The sequence below is a fragment of the Pinus tabuliformis genome, chromosome 7 (genome assembly GCF_031772625.1).
Source record: "Pinus tabuliformis cultivar Carrire ecotype Pingquan chromosome 7, CPIR1, whole genome shotgun sequence".
Taxonomy (NCBI): Eukaryota; Viridiplantae; Streptophyta; class Pinopsida; order Pinales; family Pinaceae; genus Pinus; species Pinus tabuliformis.
Genome location: NC_142293.1, coordinates 164,368,738 through 164,391,210, shown reverse-complemented (window position 1 = coordinate 164,391,210; position 22,473 = coordinate 164,368,738).

Sequence of the window (22,473 nt, the reverse complement as noted above, 5' to 3'; positions counted from 1 at the left end):
TATTTTTATTAATTTACCATACCTCTTTTACAAATATGGTATCTGGCCCATAGGATTCACTTAAATAAAACCTCTTTCTTGAGCCTTCATAAATAGAACGAGGGTTATGGACTAAATATAAAAAGAGGTTTTATTTATTTACCATGCATCTAGTTTATTTATATTTTTATTTATTTACCGTACCTCTCATTTATTTATATTTTTGTTAATTTCCCATACCTCTTTTATAAATACGGTATTTGGGCCTTTGGCCCATAGGATTCACTTAAATAAAACCTATTCTTGAAAACGGGCGAATGGATTCACTTAAATAAAACCTATTCTTGAAAATGGGTGAATGGAAGGTTGTAACTCCTAATTTCAAGGGCTAAGTTTACCTTTTTTACCCTCTCCCTTAAAATAAGGTGGGCTATTTGAGGTGATGTGTAAAAATGTACTATGATACAAAATATTCGCCCACTAAAAATTTAAAACCCCTTAATTCCGCCAAAGGGAGAACATTGGCCCCTAAAATTTTATATGTCCTTAGTTTATTAGAAATCTTGAAACTGAAAGGGCCAATAAATCCATTGATGATTATATTTTGAGCCAGCTCCAGATTAAAATTGTGGCTTCTAATATTGCTGACTTCCTAGAGACTGCTTCTGCAACCCTTGGGTCATCTGCAATTGTGTATAGTTCAAGAATTCCCACTGAACCTCCTTTCATTCCTACCATTCCTGTGCCGCCTACTGTTTCTGATAAAAAATATGCAATAGTATCGCCTCCATCTACTCCTTCTACTCCAAAAATAGCCAAGATTGCTTCACCTCCGCATACACCTCCTCATACCCCCCATACATCAGCTCCACCTACTCCCCCAACATCACCAAGACTGATTGCAAATCCACTAAGAGCAATGGTTGCTCGTTTCGCACCTCTTGTACTGCCTCAAAATCTGGATGATATGCCAGCCGATTATCAAAGAAGAATTCCTTTGTTTGATGGCACCCCTCATGGTGTCACAACTCAGCAAAATGTGGACAGAATGACGGATTTCTTCAATCTTCATGAGATTGATGCAGAAAATGTAACCATGAGATTGTTTGTATAAACATTTGGTGGTGAAGTAAGGAAATGGTTCAGGGCATTGCTGGCTGCAAACGCCACTGCATTGGCTGATCTATAGAGACAATTCTTAAACCGCTGGGAAGTGAAGAAAAATCCCCTTCAAATTCTTTCTGAGTATGAGCACATCAAATGAAATGATGGTGAGTCTGTTCAAGGTTACTGTATTAGATTCAATTTACTTTATAATGCAATCCCTGATCACCTAAAGCCACCCATGGGGCTAGCCTTGATTAAGTTTCTGGACGGTTTTGACACTGATATGGATTACCAATTAAGAGAAAGAGATCTAGCTATGTTGGAAGACGTGCAGAAGATTGTTGTCAGTGTTGAAGCAAATCTGCTGGCCAAAAGAGCTAGAGCACAAGCTGAAAAGAAAGTTACAATAAAAGAAGAATCTTCCTCATCAAATCAAGTGCTTCGAAAGGTGGAACAGATGTTGGATAGACTGAAACTTGACAAGCCTAAACCACAAATCAGAAATCCTAATTTCCGTGGCCAGCGGCAGCCCCGATACAGGATCAAACAAAGAGAGCAGTGAGCCCAAGACGCAGCAGCAAGTGCAGACACCTCTACAGCAAAATGTTGTACTTGGTCCGAAATCAGAAGAGAAGGAGAATGTCATTGGAGAAGAAAATCATTTCTTTACACCCGATGACATGCCAATTTACATCACTGAAGATGAGGAGTACTCCAAGAATCCAGTGGAACGAGGGGATGAAAATTTTATTTTGTCAAATGAGACGGTTCTTGAGGAAGAGTTCGATGATTACCAAAGATGATATATGAATGCTTTATCAGCTCATCAATGACAATATTCACTTCGAAATAGAGATGTGCCTATAAATCCAATTCAAAAACAGAAGGAGGCACCAACGTCAAAGAATGATCCTCCCAATGTGCAGAAAAAGGGAAAAGGGATAGTTGATCCTAGCAGCAGCAAAATGACATCAACGAATGAGAGACCAACCGAGCTGAATGTGTCAAAGGAGAAAAATGAAAAGAAGGATGTTCTAGAAAAAGACTTAGAAAACGTTTCAGTTTTTAACTTAGAAAATGAAATTTCTAAGTTGAAAATATCCATTCCTTTGACCGAGTTGATGAAGAACAACAATTATAAAGGTTAGGTGTCTAAAATTTTGAGCTTAGATCGTTCATCAAATATGGTAAATGTGGAGGATAATAGTCCCGAATTGATCTTCGGGCCAGCTTTGGAATGTCAGTCCCAAGATAGTGATGTTGCTCCTTTCTACATCAGTCTCAGGGTGCATGACTTTATTTTACATAATGCTATGTTTGATTCCGGAGCTTCTCATAATCTTATATTGAAAGCCGTCATGGAGAAATTTGGATTGGATGTCACTAGTAAATATGACGACCTTTACTCTTTCGATTCTGGTAAAGTAAGGTGCATCGGGCTTATCAAAGATTTGGTGGTCAGTTTGGATCAGATTCTGGCCAAAAATGTTTTGATGGACGTGGTGGTGGCGGATATACCTCCCAGATTTGGCATGCTTCTTTCTAGATCTTGGGGAGCAAATATTAAAGGGACAATGCAAATTGATTTCTCCTATGCTACGATTCCCGTGTTCGGTCAGATGAGGAAACTATACCAGGAGCAGAAAATGAAGTACACGATCACTAGCAAGGAGAAACCGGTAAATCATCCGATCAACTATGTACATACTGATCTAGAGTCATTTGTTTTGTATTCAGATAGTTTTAATGATGTAAATAGAAAAATAGTGGAAGTAGAAGACATACCTGAGATTACTGAAAATTTTAGAGAAGTCTTGAGACAAGAGTGGCAAAGACTTGATGGCATCGCTGAAAAATCAGCAGTCTGGTAGTAGCAACATAATGATGGACAACAAGGTAAAGAAAAAGAGTTTTAGCATTTAGAAGAGGATGAAACAGGCCTATGGAGTATGGAATTTGATAGCGTTGTAGGAAGAGAAGGTGTTGGAATTGGTATTTGGATACGTAGCCTGGTTTTCGCCCCAAACAAAGTGCCAAGCAATGTAAGGGTCTGCTCTTATAAATTAGCTTTTGACTGTTCAAACAATGAGGCTGAATATGAAGCGTTGATTGCTGGTTTGAAAGTTCTTAGAAAATTAAATGCTGAGAGGATTTCAGTGTATGGTGACCTTGAGTTGGTCATCAAGCAGGTGAAAGGTGAATACCAAGCAAAGCATCCTCGGATGCGGGCCTACCGCAATGCGGTGTTGGATATCTTGAAGGTATTTTCTGATTATACTATCACTTGTGTGCCCCGTGCTCAGAATGTCATTGCAGATTCACTTGCAACAACAGCAAGCAATTTGAAGATTCCTATGAACTCAAACAATAAGTTTGAGATTCACGTGAAGCATCGCCCGGCTGTCCCCGACAATCAAAGGTATTGGCAAGTGTTCCAAGATGATGAGGAGATCAATGAATTTTTGTAAAATAAAGGTAAATTCAAGGGCATTTCTATTGATATGGAGTACGATAATCGTGATGAGAATATAGAATTCAATCAGATGGAAGTTTTGCAGCTCAAAGATAATATCATTCAAAAAGGTCTAATACCTTTAGAGCAGCTTTTCGATCAGGATGATGTGGCTAAAAAACTGACCTTGCTACCAACTGAAAAAGGAGTTGAAGATGTGAACATTGGATCAACTGAACATCCCAAGATGGTGAAATTATCAAAGGTGCTACCCTCATAGGTGAAGGCAAAATATATCAATTTGTTATCCTCTTTAAGTGATGTATTTGTTTGGGATTATTCAGATTTGAAAGCTTATGACACGAGCATAATTTAGCATGTGATCCTAATCAAGCCAAATCAAAAGCCTTTTCATCAAAAGCTAAGAAGAATAAATCCAAAGCTGTTGCCCTCAATCGAAAAGGAAGTGAACAGGTTGTACAAAGCTGGTATCATAGTTCCCATCAGATTTTCAGAGTGGATTTCAAACTTGGTGCCTATCCGAAAGAAGACATGTGAAATCCGATTATGCATTGATTTCATAAATCTAAACAAAGTTTCCTTGAAAGACAATTATCCATTGCCCAAGATGGATCACATACTTCAACAAGGAGTTGGAGCATCACGGATGTCACTAGATGGTTATTTGGGTTATAACAAAATTTTAGTCCATGAGGATGATGATGACAAGACAACGTTCACCACTCTATGGGGAACTTTTCATTATGCAAATATGTCGTTTGGATTGAAAAATGCTGGTGCAACCTTTCATCGGGTGATGGATATAGCATTTTCCAATGAAAAAGATGTTTTTCTAGTTGTTTATTTTGATGACTTAACAGTTTTCTCTAATACAGATGAAGAGAAGCTCTATCATTTGAAAATTGTTTTTCAGCAGTGTAGGAAGTATGGCATCTCGCTCAATCCAAAGAAAAGCTTGTTTGCCATGGATGAAGGCAAGCTTCTTGGGCATATTATCTCAAAGAAGGGCATCTGAATCGATCCAGCATGGGTGGAGGCCATTCAAAAGATTGATTTCCCACGAAGTAAGAAAGAAATCCAATCCTTCAACGGTAAGATTAATTTCTTACATCGCTTTGTGCCCAATCTTACAGAACACTTAAGAGAAATCACAAACATGCTGAAAAAGGATAGTACAATAAGGTGGACTGAGGAAGCCGTTAAGTCTTTTAATTTGGTAAAATTAGCTCCTTCTTCGGCTCTAGTTTTGATCAGCCCGGACTATACTCTGGATTTTATTTTGTTTTCCTTTGCCTCAGATCATACTATGGCAACGGTCTTGATGCAGAAAAGAGACCAGCTCGAAAAGCCCATTCCATTCTTCAGTAGAACCATAAGGGATGCTGCATTAAAGTATAATATTATTGAGAAACAAGCCCTTGCATTGGTTAAAGCATTAAAAGATTTTCGGGTTTATATTTTGCACTCTCACATCCTTGCTTATGTTCCTAATGCTGCTGTAAAAGATGTCCTAGTGCAAACAGATCTAGAGGGAAGGAGAGGCAAATGGATTGTTGCCTTGCTGGAATATGATGTAGAAATCAAAACGACAAAGCTCATTAAAGGACAGGGGCTGGAAAAACTTATGGCTGACTCAAACCTGCATGCTTTGGACATTCATCTAATTGCTGCTATGTCTGACGAAAATGAAGAAAATTTACCCAATCGGGTATCATAAATTTTCCTCCTTTCTCCTTGGTATTCGAACATTGTTTTTGTGCTTCAAAATTTGTCATCACCTCCCGGAATGGCCAAGAACAAAAGTAGGAATTTGAAGTTGAAGGCTGAAAATTTTTGTATCATGAATGGTGCACTTTATTGGAAAGATCTTGCTGGTGTCCTACTAAATTGTTTGGTAGAAGAAGAGGCGAAACAAGTGATGGAAGATTTTCACAAAGGAGATTGCGGAGGCCATCTTTTCTGGAAGACAACAACCAATAAAATCTTGAGAGCGGAGTATTATTGGTCAAGTCTATTCGCTGATGTATACAAAACAGTGGCCAGCTGTCATGAATGTCAAATTTTTCAAGGTAAGTGGAAGTTGCGGCCTTTACCACTCAAGCCCATTGAAGTGAGCGCTCCATTTCAGCAGTGGGTTTTGGATGTTATTGGTGAGATCCATCCTTCTTCTTCAGCTCGGCATAAGTGGATCCTCACAGCAACAGATTATTTCACCAAATGGATAGAGGCAATTCCAACAAGGTAGGCAACTGATTTAGTAATTATTTCATTTCTTGAAAACAACATTTTGTCTCATTTTGGATGTCCAAATAAGTTGATCACTGACAATGCAACAGCTTTTAAATTGAAACGAATGATTGATTTTTTTCATAAGTATCAAATTACTTTGGGGCATTCAACAGCCTATTACCCACAAGGTAATGGTTTGGTAGAATCCTCCAACAAATATCTTATCAACATCATCAAAAAGCTGCTGGAAACTAACAAGAAGCGCTGGCTGTCAGGTGGAAAGAGTCGATAGTGCGGACACAAATCAACCTCCCTAGGAGCCTAAGACTCTCTAGTGACAAACAAGACAAACAAGAGCAATCCTTCTCTAAACATGCAATTACTATATAAGAAATCAAGTGTTTAGATCCTACCTGTAGTCCAACGCTGTTGTAGCAGTCCAGCTCCGCGGATCCGGATGAGCTCCTCCTTCACTTTGAAACCTGCATCCACTAACAATCAAACGATTAAATAGCACTTGATAATCTCATAGAATAAAACATATTTAACACATAGACCAAGGAGTACATGAAACAACTCATAAATAACAAGTTATTGAGAAGAATGGACTCATTTGCATTAATAGGAAACAAAAGGAACAATTACAACCTGAGCCTTGGTGTTGTGCAAGTCCCTCCCAGGGTCCATCAAGAGTTCTCCTTTACTTTGACAAAGCTCACCCACTTCCAAATAGAACAAGTAAAGATGACAATCTCTCCTCACAAGCTTCTAAATGGGAGTCCTAATTCCTGCAGCATCTACCCTTAGAAATGTTTAGCTTTCAACCTCCCCTCCTTCTGGCCCAATGCCTGTATTTATAGTGGTCTGGAGGAAGTTATTCAGGTCCACCATCAATGGGATAATCCCCTCTTTGGATGGGATAGCTCCCTTATTGATGGGATAAGTTCCTCTTTGGTAGGGGTACATGAACCATCTGGAGGCGCTCAATACACGTCGAACAACCTTCTAGAATGCTCTAGAAATGACCACAAGTAACTTTTTTAAAGATGAAACTTGCGCATTTTAACCTTTACAGGGGGATGCACCTGCCCCTTTACATACAGAGCGTCCAAGGACGCAGCTTTTGTGAACATTGGGTGCATACCCGCAGGTAAGGTTGAGAGAACCTGCGTACCCAGAGATAAATACATTTATAAAGACTTTCTCTCTTTTTGGAGTTTGACATGGAGAGCAGAGGCTTAAGACTTGCCCAGGAGGATAGCATGACTGTTGATAGAGCCATACTAACTGTACATAGCCATGGTGACATTTTTTAGTGTAACACTGGCACAAAAAGTTGATCAGTGCACTTTGGGCAGACAAGGTAAGTCAAAAGAAATCCATTGGCATGTCTCCTTTTGAGCTCGTGTATGGTGTGGATACAGTCTTCCTGACCTCTTTGGCTATCCCAGTGGTGAAATTGTTGCAAGAAGCTGGAGGTGAGGATGATGGTTTGTAGTGAAGGATCAACCAAATGATACATTTGCAGCAAACGAGAGAAGAAGTATTTCAGCACACTTCCAAGCTGCAAGAAAGAATTAAGAGGATATATGACTGGAAAGCAAAGGCAGTCAGGTTTGAAATTGGAGACATAGTGTTAAAGTGGGATGCAATAAATGAAGAGAAGGGTAAGCACGAAAAATTTGAAAATATTTGGAAAGGATCGTACAAGATTGCTACACATTGGGGCCATAATGCTTTCCTTTTGCAAGAGCTGAATGGCGAAGACTATCCAGGTGGGTCGGTCAATGGTTGGCTTCTCAAATGGTATATTTTGTAAACTATTTTCTGATGTCCTATTCATCATTGCATATACCCGTTTGTTTAAATTCCATTGCAAGAGCGTGCTATCTTCATTCTTCAGCTTGGGGCCCGAGGTGAAGGCTATAAAGCTGAATTTTAATTTTAGTTTTGGTTTGTTAGAGTCAAGTTTTCAGGTCAATCTCAGTCTTGAAAATGAGTCAATTTGAGTCACGTTCAGTCCTGAAATTGAGTTTTTCAGTCAAGTGTTCAGTTTTTTTTTGTCAAAGTGATTGACTCCATAGTCCAATGGATGAAGGCACTGCCTACTTTCCCAGAGATCTGTAGTTCTTGGAACCTCCAAGGAGCTACCATCCCCATTGGAGCCAATGTTAGAGTCGGTGTTTTCATCCCTCAGTCAGAGATGAAGTCCTCTTGTTGCATTTTATGTTAGGTGTCTCGCCTAGTCATTTGCATTCCATTAGGCACATAGATCATCTGACGACAGTGGCATTACTCCAGTTTCCCTCATGTTATCTACTTGTTGGCACATATTCGCTCATTAAAAAACATATACAGTCTCCTTTTATCCTAAAATTGCAAAGATTGTCTTTAGGGGCCAGTTAGGTCTAGGGTTTCATTAGGGTTTCGTCAAAAAAATGTTTTAAATTGGTCAATAATTGCCAGCAGGCCATGAGGAGGTTTCAACATCAATACATTACATCACCAAATGTTCAAAAATGTGTTTTTCTTCAAAACTCTGTTTTGGAAAAAATAGAGTATTTAGCTTTAATTGTTAAAAAATCATGAAAATTTTGCTATTCTCATTGTAAATTCATTCATCTGCATCCTGGTTTCTTTTCTTAGCCTAGATTCTCCAACACCTACAAACAACAAGCAAGCTCAGGTCATTAAATTCATCACAAAGTGAAAAAGCAGTGAAAAATTTCAAAAACAGAGTTTAAGGATAAAGTCAAATCCAAAACATTACAAAAGTGGGCTTCATGAGTCAAAATTTCAAAAGCTCTTTTTTAATAAGTTATTCCTTCATGTGATAAGCTCATTTTCAAAAGAGAAGCAAGATAGAGAAAATTTGGTGAGCACGTGAGAAATTGGGTGAAAATCTATATAAGAATACCGGCGCGGCACACTGGGCAGGAGGTGCGGCGCATACAACCGGCGTGGTGCACTGGGCCTTAGCACTCAGTGCATTTTAACACGGGCACGGCACATTGGTGGGGCGCAGCGCACTAGGCATGTTGTGCGGCGCATACAGCTAGGGAGCCTGAAATTTACCAAATCCACTCCAAAATTGCAAAAATGCATCAATGCAAGTAGGTTGAACTTCATTCATGGTTTGTCATACAAGATTAATGGTTGTTAATGGTCTGTGCTTCATGGTGCTTGTGTAAAACAATCAAACCCTACCCTTTAAAATACCTCAAAGAAACTTGCTTCTAGGGTTTCAAATCACTTTTTTGTCACCGAGTTCACTTCCTCATCTCATTTTTCCTTTGATTTCATCATTCCCTAAGTTCCCCTACCCCGCTAAGTTCATTAATTCCCTATCCCAAAATCCCTTTCCCAAATTTCCAAATGTAAACCCCAAACCCTAATCCTATACAAGAACTCCCATAATATCCCATATTTCCCTAACTAAGTCTATCCCAACAGTCCCAAATTTCCCACTAGTTTTCCCCTCTCCTAACAATCCCTTGTTTCACTATTTTCCCTTGATGGCAGAGATCAAGCACATCACCAAAAAAAATCCACCATAGTTTGACACATCAGCTCTCATTTCTTCAAGGCAATTTTTCTACCAGCAGTTATGGCATCAGATCCTTCATATGATTATGAAGAAGAGACCCAAAGTGACTCACCCACCGAGGGACATGCACCCAGGAGGCCTCATAGAGGTGGCAGAAATATCAGAGAAGAATCTACCACTTTTGCCGAATTGCAGGCCCGCCCTCTTGCCATCTTTTATTTCCAGCATCAGTCATGTTATGAATTTTGCAAGAAGGTTGCTAATATTTAGTTTCATCATGAGTTGGACTGCTTATTTGCGTTGCATTTGCATGGTGATCAAGCCACTCTTGCTAGTGTTACTTTCGCATTAACACTAGAAACCATTTCATTGGCAACCGGCATACCAAACATTGGAGAACCATGGAATAAGAGATAGAAGATTGATCGGAAACACTATAAACCATACATCAAACCTGGTTTTCTAAGGCAGCTTAAGAGAGTGTTTCCTTTTCGGTTTCTCGAGGATGAGTATGCTCCTTTAATGAAACTCATCATGAAGTATTTCACCTGTGAGGGGAGGTTCTCCTGCTTGTATGCTTATCACATCAGGTTGCTGATGCATTTTACTCGGGTGCGAATTATGAACATTCCTTATTTCATATGCCGAAACATAGAAAAGATGACCACTCTCGTGCAGCACAACACCCTTCAGTAGCAGTTCAACAATCTTTATCATTTTGCTCTCATCAAAATTGTGGTCGTTCATTAGCTTGGTTTACAGGGCATCACGTTGGATGACTTCATCTCTCATGAGTTTTTCAGAGCTTCATAGGGAGCTTCAGAGTTTGGGCATGAGACAGGTGGACCTTCCTATCAGCAAGGCCATGAGACCGTTAGTGTGCCGATGTTCATCTCTTATCAGAGAGGCACTAGATGATTATTTGCAGTAGCGAAGCAAGTGTTATCTCCAGCCAGGGTGGAAGGGGCCTTGCTTCCTCCATCAGCACAGCAGGCTCAGGACCGAGGCAAGAGGCCTCTACAGGAGGAAGGACCATCAAGTGAGCAAGAGACCGATTTCATCCTCATTGAGGGTGATGATACTGACATGATCCCACAAAGTGCAAGCCTTAGACAGATCATCAAGGAGCAACATACAGAAATTGATGCCTTTTCCACCAACATGGATAGAGCCCAGTGGACTATACAGTATTTGGAGCAAAGGAACAAGAAGATTTAGGATTAGCAGATGGTGATGAAGTTACAGAACATTCGGCAAAACCGCCAAAGTGCCTAAAGGAGGTGGGTGGAGTTCACTTCCTTGGAGCAAGAGATCAATGCCGATAGGGAGTCATGGCTTGAAAGAGTCAATATCCACTTGGAGAGGAAGCTGGAGAAGGCAATAAATGAGAAGAATATGCTTAGAAACTTGTCATATCATTACTTGTCTTGGAACTTGGTGTGCCAAGTAAGAATCAGGAGTTTGAAAGCAAAGCTAAAGAGAGCATCAAAGAGGAAACAAGAGGATGAAGGACATCAATTCTTGTCTGAGGCTTCCTTGGCCGATCACAACACTTGATAGAGAAGAATCAGCCCAAATTTCGAGAAATTTGGAGCAATTTTTGCATTTTTGTTAATTTTTGGCACAAAAAACAGAGTTTTCCTCCCTATGCACCGCGCCACGTGGCGCTCGCTTTTTCTAGAGGGGTCAAAATAACAAAATCTTTACATTTCTAGATTTTTCATGAAAATTTATGCTTGCTTACTTATGGCCAAGAAGTTTAGGCAGGTTTTGAGCCCTCAAGAGGTCAAAAAACACTCAAACAATGTCCTCACTGCCCCTATTTTGACACACAAGAAGCAGTGTTGGGAGAATGGACTTTTGAAGGAGAAAATGGAGGCCAAATTGAAAGGTTCCACCTGGGTTAGAAAGTATACAGGTAGACCTTTCTATCAAGCACACGTGGAGCTCATTTGGACATCGGGAAGGCCTCCAAAAGTAGGCCCAAACAGGCGCTACGCATATAGAATTAGGCACGGCGCATAGAGGAAACATTGTCAGTTTGACTAAGTTTTGCTCTGTTTTTCACCCAGCTTCGCCTGGTTTGACTTTTTCACTTTCCTAATGGAAAATTTATGATGTAATTTGGTGAACATTGATGGATTATGATGTAAATATGTTTTATTTTCACTTGTAGAGGTAGATTCATCAGTTTAGAGGTTGTCTGTAACTAAATGAATCAGTTCCCTTGTTTTTAGAGGCATGATGTTATCTTGCTTAGTTTCTAGTTCTCAGTTTAGAATTATTTGGATCAGCTCATAGACTCATGAGCTCGACCCCTAAAAGCAAGGAGGAGCTATGTTTGTCTATATTATGTTGTTTTTCAGTCATTATCATGGTTGGACTCTTGAGAAAGCTTTGAGCTTCATTGTACATTCATTTTCAGTATTTTTGGCTAACGAATTGAGACCAGGATTTGCAACACTCTTTGGGATTCATGTGGCAATTTGTATTGGTATAGTGCTTCTCTTTGTAATTGTGAATTTTTTTTATGTATTCCATCATCTATCTTATTTCTTTTGAACTAAGCAAATAAGAGTGTAAGTAGAATTCATTGAAAGTGCAATGCTCTACTTGAGGTTTGCTTTAGTTGTTTGATGTTTTTAGTTGTTTGAGGAGGATTCATGATTTCCCTTGCCCTATTCAACACCTCACCTGTCTTTTCCCTCCATCTCATTAAAAATTTAAGTGCCAAAATGATCTCTTACCCTGCCCCATCGAGATCTCTGCAGAACTGAGCCTCAATCCCCACACCCCAAAATTTTCTTTCCCCTTGATTCCAACAAAACCCCCAAAATATAAAATCAAATCCTTGTACTTCATACCTAGCCTAAAACTAGTTTTATTCTAGTCATCTCAAGCCCCATAGATCATCTTTTGTTGAGATTGACCTAGAGAGAGCCCTTTCCTATCCTCATAGGGCTAGCTACGAGGCTGAGCATGGTTTGATGTTGGCCCTGGATCCTACCTTTTCATCCTGAGGTAAATCTAGGCACTAACATAGGACACCCATTGAAAGTAGTTGGTGTTGTAAAGAATAACTTGGCATGGAATTTCCATTTTAACAGAAGCTGAAGCTATAGATGTTGAAACTAAGTATTCCAATGGAAAGATCTCAAAAACTTAGGCTAATTAAAAAAAAAAAAACTACTTTGAAAATAACTTCTGGATGAAGAAGTTATGGCTTTTTGAAGAAACGTTGTTGAAGATGCCGACAAAGTGAGTGAATGTGTGGAAGTGAACGATAATGTTATATTTTAACCCCCCCGCCCCCAAACTCCCTTCCCAAACTTATTCTAATTAGGTCACTTAAAAAAAAATTTATTTGACTCACTTTTATAAATAAGTGAAAGTCAATTTTACAATGGTACTTTATGAGCTACCCACTAAATTGTAACTTAAATAAAAGATAAAGAAACTTTAGAATCATAAGTGACTCACTTTTTATAATGAGAGAGAACACTTTTACCTAAAGTAACTTTAAAACATAAGTTACATATTCTTTTTGAAAAAGTAACTCATCAAAAAGAAAGACTTGAACTCAAGACCTCTATTCCCATAAAGTAACTTTGGACAAAGTGAGCTAGTTTAAAAGGTTAGTACTTTTAGGAAAAGAGATCACTGAAGCTTTGGGTTGTGTGATTACTTGAAAAAAACCCTTTTTGTCTGCAAAACAAAAAACCGCACAACCTAACATGGACATGCAAAAAAACCAAAACCTTATGGCTTGAAGTTAGCTTTCGTCGGAAACTAAATATTTTCCTCCATGTTTCAGATTTTCTCAAATCACACTAAGGTGCGACAGAAAAGAGCATACGCATGAGAAAAATCCTTCCTTTCTTTTTCTGATTTTCCTAGATCACACATAGTCGTCGGGAAAAGACAATACGCAGAAATGAAAGGTATAGATCTGGTAATTAAAAAACAAAGAGCTAAATAAACCAAAAAAATAGAATGATAAATAACTAAGACTGTAAATAAAGACTGTATGCCTCCATTTCTTAAAAATGGCATAGCTAGGGCTACCAAAAAGATTTTCACATGAAACTGAAGGGGCTCCTCACTCAAACAAATGCTCCTAACACAATAGAGAAGTCCTATCAGCCTAAAAGAGGTAAAAAATAATAGATCTAGGAAATGACAGTCGGATGTAGTTGTATCAGCTTCGGATTTGGATCACCAACGGATGCGGCCCTTAAATAGCTCGGTTACCATATAGGAATTTATAGGGTAAGTTCCTCAGATAGAACACTAAAGGAAACTTCTCACAAATAGATCGCAGATTAGTACACCAGTATCCTTGACATGGTTAAAACCTCAAAGAGGGAAACAGTCCATGGCCTGAGCCAACACGACCACTTCAGGCAATTTATTAATGTAAAAGAAAGAAAATTTACATAAGCTTCTCTCATGAATGGTCACCCTACAAATGACCCTCCATGCTCTTTAAATAGAGATCATGGACCAATCGGGTGTTAAGCCATGGATCAAGTGTCAGAAATATCGAGGAGAGATGGAACAGTTAGATCACTTCATGTCTAGAACATATCGTGACCGTCGGATTGTAAGTTACAAAAGTACATAGTAAAGAAACACACTTTACCTAACTCTACACTAGACCAAGTTATACTTAACTATTTCCTATGTGTCGGAATATCCTAACAAAATAGACTTCTGGGATCCGAGAAAGTATTTTGAATTATAATAATATAATTTGGTATATTATATAGTTTTAATTGTTATACAATTTCTACTGTGATGGTTCTATATGAAAATTAACAATTAAATAATAATTAATAAAAATTGATATTTGCATATTAAAATTAATAAATTTACTAAGATTAAAATAATATACATTTTGTACATTTTTAGCCAATATTTAATATTTAAGATTAACTTTGGGCAATATTTAATATTTAAGATTACCTCATAAGAGTGATAGAAGAAGGTATAGATACAAAGTTTTAGATAAAGAATATACCCATAGATGTGAATAGTCTTTAACATTGCTTCCCTATGAGCGAGCGTGGTCTGGACCCTGGCGAAGTTGTGTTTTAATTCCATACAAGCATGGCCCTGCTACCAACGAGTATCCATAGCCCCGACTTGTTTACTTGTACTTCCCATGCTTCCGCTTTTGATCTCCCCTTTGAGAAGATGATCTATATCACTTAGAAAGGATGCATGTTCCTCCATGAAATTTTTTTAAGGCAAGAGAGCTTTATAATTCCATAAAGATATCTCTTTATGGTAAATGAAAACCATGAAAATGACAAAGTAAAAATTTCCCATGTCTACCAACAAATGTTGGGTAAGAAAATCCCTTTTACATAAATCTTGGTAGTATCAACAAAATCGATCCATAACCAACAAGAAAAAAATAAAAATAAATCTAACTAATGTGAAAGAATAAATCAACATACTCCAAAAATATCAAAAAAGGAAAGGAAAAATGAAAGAAAATCCCAAATTAAAAGGACAACTCCCACAAGACTTTTTATAAAAAATGTCTCAACAAAAGAGTAAAATAAGACAAGATTATGTGTTTAAATTCATCTTATGTTGATATTTTAATAAATTCTATCTTATAGAATTATAAGCAATTAGTCTCTCAAACCGTAAAGTCAATAGCAGCGATGAGAAGCGAAATGACACAGGGCTACCCCACGTATACCCACAATATGCATATAACTATGCATATATATATTTGCCCCAGGAATTTTAGACACTCTTCCGAGTAAAAACTATAATTTATCAATGATTACAAGCCTCTTTGTCAGTCTCTATGGAATGATTCATTACAATAGCCCAGTTTTCCTTTAAATAATCCTTTCCTTTCTATTGGGACTTAATCCTCCTCATAAACTTTGTTGAACAATACCTGCACATATATAACCAAACCTCCACACTTTATAATTTGATTATACCTGACTTAAACTACATAACCCTTATCAACGCTTATTTTTGTTATAATGTTTTTAAAATAGAAATCACAAACCATATCCTTTTCCGCCTTAATACAATCTTCGTACAGTTATCAATGCATGCCTTTATCATAATCAGGGTATTGGCTCTCTACAGTCACATTGCAAATGAACCCTTCCACTTCTGATATGCAATGACACCGGACTTATAATATAATAAATTGCACCTAATTACTTATCGGGTCTGCTCATATCGCTTGTCGCATTCCTTTTCGGCCAATACAACTCTGTTGAATGTTTGTGATGCCATCACTTCGTTGATCGTATTGGTATCGCACGTCGCACTTTCTTAAGGCCCCAAGGTTATTCACTCATCAACATATCATTGCGATGTGATATTTCTTAAAGCTCCTATTGATTTCCTTTGATGCGATGTTAATAACTATGCTCAACACTTTGCGACTTAATCCTGGCCGTTGTTCATAAGGGTCCAACGGCTCCTGTGCACCAATGTTTCATTCCTCCATTCTTCCTTCCGCTTGGGTTTTTATTTTACGCTATTTCTTCAGTTTTTTCTGTGGTATTCGAGGTTCTTCAAAGGTTCTGGGTCTTCCACTATTCCACTGCACACTCTCTCCTAAGCTTAACTCTGCGTGACTTCTTCCATCACTGTTCCTCCAGAGCATTATCTTGATCCTTCAGATGGTTTCTATGGCCCTTTACAATCCTCTGTCGCATTCTTCTTTACTATGTGTATTTGCTCACCTCTTTGCGTTCACCAAACTTCACCTACATATATATCTATATATATATATATATATATATATATATATATATATATATATATATATATATATATATATATATATAGATATATATATATATATATATATAATGCAAATCTCTGATTCACTCACAATTCATGCTTCAATACTCAAATCCACACACTTACACAGTTGGAATTAAATCTGCGTATTTATAAATATTACAATTGATTACATAATGAGACTTTTATGTCTCTCTGGCCTAATATTCTAATATTAGTGGCCTTTGTTCCTCTCTTGCCCGTAGACTTATAGTCACACTCTCACTGGCTGGCTGGCTAACTAACTTATCCAACTTCCCTCTTCTTTTCTTTTCAATACATTATTAGCAGTTTCTTTACAGTTGAGGAACTATTCCTCAGTTACTTTTCAGTTGCTCAATAGTTTCTTTAAACAAGTTCCTAACTAACCCTAGCTTGATCTGTTTGCATAATTTAAAAACTAATAATGGTCGAGTCAGCCTTAATGTTAAATGAACCACTAAATAGATTCCCTATCTACACTTGCTAAGAAATAAATATTGTTTTACATCAAATTTTACAATGGACCCTTCTTGGCTAACGTATAGACCCTATTAGCGCTTGAAATTTCACCTCAAGCTGAGAAAGGTAAACCTCAAGGCAACATCAAACCACTTCGCCTCGTAGCTAGCCCTACTGGGCGGGAGAGGGCTCTCTCCGATCTATCTCGGTGAGATCTTCAATGGATGAGATGACCAATAGGGTAACACTGATTTTAGGCTAGTAAACTGATCAAAAGGGTTGATTTGGGGTTTTTAGGGTTTTTGGTGGCTATTTGAGGGGATGGCAATTTTGGGTGCGGGGATTGGACACAGTTTCTGCAGGGGGTTCTTTGGGGTGAGGTAGGAGACAGTATTGATGCCTTTGATTGAGGTGGATGGTCAGGAATGACAGGTGAGGAGCTAAGGAGAGCAAACATTAACTTTGAATTCTCCTTAAACAGTAGAAAACATTGAAATTAAACAAACTTAAAAGCAGAGCATGACAGTCATGAATTCTTACTTTAACACTTCGTTTGCTTAATGTGCAGAAGGAAAAGAAAGGAAATGATTCACATAACACACTTACAAGTACATAGAGAAACACACCATCAATACATGTAACCACAAGAATCCCAGAAAACACTGCAAAACCCTGGTCTTCCTTAGCCAAAAATTGCAGAGATACAATGAATAATACAATGATAGCTTCTCCCTCAAGAGTCCAACCATGAAAATGAGCAAGAAAGTACATAATATAGATCATCTAACATCTTTCCCTGCCTCTAGGGGTCGAGCTCACTATCCTGGGAGCTGTTTCAACCACTTCTAAACTAAGCACTGAAAACTAGGCAGTCAAAACAACTTGCCTCTATAAGCTAGGAAACCAATTCATTCATTTAATTTTCACCTATTTCATGAATGAATCTTCTAGAAGAGATACATAAGTGTAAAAGTGTCAAAAAATTACATTATCTACATCAAGGAGGATAACAATCCACTCCAAAAAGTCAAACATGGTCAAAACTGCGTTTTTCTGAGCTGTACAGTGAAATTTTGAGAAATTTGCCTGATGGGTCGCGCGCCTCTGCCTGACAGGTCGCGCGTCTTTGAGGGCACTTTTGGGGCACTTCCAGGTGTCCAAATGGGGAAAGAGTAGGCTTGTTGGAAAGGTCTATGAGTCTACTTTCCAACCCAACTAGAATTTCTGAATTTGGTGGTAATTTGCACCTCCAAAATTGCAATCTCCCAAGACTGCTTTCTGTGTCTCAAAAATGTTGCAGAAAGTCATTTTTTGCTTGTTTTTTGACTTTCTGGAGGCCCAAAACTTCATAAAATCTCTTGGCAATGGATGAGCATGTGTAACTTTTCATGACAAATCTGGAAATGCTAATTTTTTTCAAAATGGAGTTGCCAAGTGAAAGGGTCGCGCGGGGGGTGAGACCCGTTAAAAGGACAAAACCTGTAAATTGCCTAAAAAAACCAAAATTGACCCAAAATGCTCAAAATTTCTTGGGATTTGTGCTGTGACTCAGCTATTTAGTGCCTTGGTCCTTCAAGGAAGCCTCGGCCAAGATGTGGAGGGAATCGGGCCTTTTTCTCCTTTTTTGTGCTTTGGCCAACCGCCTTTGAAGCACCTTCATCTTCGCCTTGCACACGTGCATCCGCGCCCAATAATGGTTCTTCATGTTTCTCAACAATTTCTTATCTTGGTTGGCCTTAGCCAACAACCTCTCCAAGTGATCATTGAGCCGGATAAGCATGGACTCTCGCTCAGCGGGCAATAGATCACCGGGTCTCCTTCTATTCAAGTTGCGGTCACTACGAATCCTCCACAACTCATCAAGAGTTTGCTCATCCTCCAACTACTTGTTGCGCTGTTCTAGATATGAGATTGTCCATTGTGCCCCTTCTAATCTCTTCTGCAATGCATCATTTTCAGCTCTAAGGTACTGAATGATCTCCTTTGACTCAAGTCTAGGAGAACTGACATCAAGATCAACAAGCTCTATATCTGGAACACCTGATGGCCCCTCATCAATCCTGGGCTGTTTGCCCCTCTCTGATACCTGTGCTGCTATCGGAGACGAGGCCCCTTCCACCTGGTGTGGAGATAACACTCGTGGTGCTGATGAAGAAGGCGAGACCCCTTCCACCTTTGTGAGGCCTCCTATGTATCTCAAACTCTGAAGCTGATGCATGGTCATCACTTTGCTCATAATTGGTTTCGGTTTCTGACATTGTTTTAAGAGCAAAGTGGCTGAAATGTACTGCTGTTTCTGCTTTGTAAACTGCTGATTAAAATGTTGTTTCAAGGGGACAAGGAGCACGAGGGAAATGTTAGGGGAGGGATACTTTAAAGGGAAAACGGGAATAATAATAAAACAGGGAGTTTAGGGGAAGAATTATTGCATATACATCATTATACAATTTGATTTACAAGGATATTATGAGAGGTAGGGTTAGGGTTTAATTTTTCTTTCTTAGGGAAGAGGGGTAGGGTTTAGGGCTCTTCACAAATTTGGAAGGGAAATTTACATAGAATGATAAGGAATATGAAATGGGAGATGGGAAAAACTGATAACAATGGGATACCTCAAAACAGCATCATAAACCCTAGCAATTTTTACAACTTCAAACCAAAGCACAATGGAGTTTTTCACTTGCAAATGGAGACTTTTACAAATACAATCATGACTTTCTTGAACTGTAGCAAGCAATAATTTTTCATGATGGAGGGCCTACCTTGCAAAATTTGGCAATTCGTGGTTCCTTGGCAAGTTTGCTGGCTGTTTTTGCAGAGAGAGCGCTGATGGGTCGCGCGCCTCACCCAACGGGTCGCGCGCCTCTGACGGGTCATGCACGTTATAACTTAACATTGGCGGAGGGCTCCTGACGGGTCGCGCGCCTGGTTCAACGGGTCGCACGCCTTCCCAACTCACAAATTTCGCTCGAACTCACTTGCAATCTGTTGCTCTATCACTTAGATGCACAATGAGGCTTGATGGAGGGAGATTGGGGCTTTTATAGCCTTATTTGAATTAATTTCATGCCCAAACCCACTTTATAATGTTTTTCCATGACACTTTATAAACTTGACTTTTTGGTTTCCTTTTGTCCTGAAACTGATTGATTTGATGCTTTTCTTTGATAATTTTCGCCAGGGATAGCATCTGAGGGATCTTGGCAAGGGAGCCAGGGTTACATGCTGTCCTTTGAAGCCCTTTGAATTTTTACAATTTTTACAAAATTTTGAGAAATAACCTTGGCTTTAAAAACAGGGTTTTTAAATCCAAGGTGAAAATTAACTGTACAAGATAGAATCTTTCGAAGAAACACTTTGAAAATCATCCCTCTGGCTTGCTGGGCACCTATTGACCTTCAGAAACATGACCTTGAAGACAAACTTGACCAAAACCCTAGACCTAGAATTTTGCTCTCAAGACAAGACAAGTAACTTTGAAAAAGTTTAATGACTGAAACAACTTGATCCAGCAGTGCCAAGAGGGGAATAAAGACACCAGCTCCTCCATCAGGGTTATGGCATGCCTAATGGAATGCAATAAGATGACACTGATGAGACACCTACTTATGCAAATGCAAAGAGCTTTGATCGCTGGTGGAGGGCTACTAGACCGACTCTAACATTGGCTCCAATGGGGATGGTAGCTCCTTGGAGGTACCAAGAACCTTAGACCTCTGGGAGAGCAGACCAGTGCTTTCAACCATTGGGCGATGGAGTCAAAAACTCAAGCTGAAATGCATGACTGAAAACTGATGACTTGACAACACAAATTGACTCTCACTCAACTAAAACCTGACTCAATACTTAAACACAACTGACAAAATGGAAATGATGCTCAAAGGGGAGCTTATTCATCACAACCTACTCTAACAGTTTCATTCATCACCTGATCAAGTGAAATCAAACAACCAATGCAACCAAGTAAGTATCCCGTTTGCTGTTCGAATTCTCCGCAAGTGCTCACTTATGAACAACAAGAGAGAACTAATGAACGACAACTCCCATGATAACTTGGAAACAGATCCGTTGAATGATATGAATTCTCTATCCACCTCCAAAAACACTGCATAAGGATCTTGAAATTCAAGCACACTGGAACTTAGCTCATCCAATGGATTACTTCTCTTCTCTTCATACCATGAATGAAAACTTTGATCTGAGCCTTTTGACGAGACCTCTGCTGAAAGTGACAAAGAAACCGGTTGCCGGATCAAATTCATATCAGCACATGTTTCAAGCTCACATGTAGTCAATGGAGAAAGACTTTGACTGCAAACCTCATCCAAAACATCAGCTATTGGATCATGAAAAACTTGAAAAGACTGTTGTAATGTATCCATTGAAAATGTATGACATCCTTCTAGCTGTTCATCTTTTTCTTGAGAGATTTTATGAAGATTCTGCCTTATAAATTGAAATGCTTCGAAACAAAAGGGTATAGAATCTTCCTGCATCATCAAATCATGTATTTCATCTTCCACAACTTCATCTGTAATCTGTCCTTCAATTTCATTTGGTGGCTGTAAATATGATGCTACAGGCTGCTCAAGAATTTTGTTATCTGTCTCATCCTCAACATTAACACTGAGAGATTGCTGATTTGTTATAGGCTGTTCATTTGAAGATTTACTATGCAATCTACCCTTCAAAAACTGAAATGATTCAAAACAGAATGGTACAGAGTCACCTTGAATCATTATATCATGTGTGTCCACTTCTAAGTCTTCAGCTGCAACTTGACAATCAATGGCTTTCGGGGGTTGCAAATCTGAATATGAGAAGTCTTGAACAAAATCTTCATTGCTCTCAAGATGATTCAAATAAATACTTGTTGACATTTGATTTATGATTGCATGGTAGTTATCTCTGATGAACTGAAATGAATCAAAACAAAAAGGCAAAGATCCTTCACTTACTTCAAACTTTGCTGTACTTTCCTCGTCACTGTCATAGCTGATATGTGATGGCTGAACATTGTTTTCAAACTGCTGAAAATGAACTTCTTCCTCCCACAAACTAGCTGCTGATTTGTCTGTAAGATTAGCTTCTTTTTGGAGAACATAATCATCATCATACTGATCATACTGAGGCAAATCATCGGTATAAAACATATCATCAAGCATGCAGGTCATGTTAACAGTTCTTTCTTCGCCAAGGTGATCTACAAAACAATCATTATCAAATCTATGACAGCTAGGATAAGAAGCAAAATGTTTTGGATCAACAACTTGTTCTTCTTCAATCAACGAGCCATGGGCTTGAACATCATCGTTGATCTTGTCCATCATCTTTTCCACTGCACTTACCAAAATGTCAAGCTTCACCTCTAGAGATGTTGATTCGGCTGGATCTATGTTTTTCATCTCTTCTTCTTTCAACCTTGCCCTTCGGATCAGCAGATGAGCCTCTACATTTACTGCATTGTTCTGCATCTCATGAAGCATTGCAATATCCCTTTCTCTCAGCTGAAACTCCATCTCTGGATCAAAGGCACCCGGATAGTGCAAGAGAGCAGATCTAGGAGTAGGCCTTATATCAACTGGCATTGAATAATAAACTTGGTTAAATCTGGCTGAAAACTATTGTACTGTCTCCCCTGGCAATCTTTTCAGCTGGTTATACTCTTCTACAATCAAGAGAAGGTTCTGCCCGATCATCCACCTGTCGAGAAAAACTTTGACAAACTGCTGGAAATCTGAAAGGCTTGCATCAGGCAGGGTTTTGAACCAACTCTTCACTTTAGCTTGCAAGGAAAGAGCAAAAAGTCTTATACTAACATCTTCTTCATCAACTTCAAAAAGATCTAGAAAATTCTCAAAATTCTGCA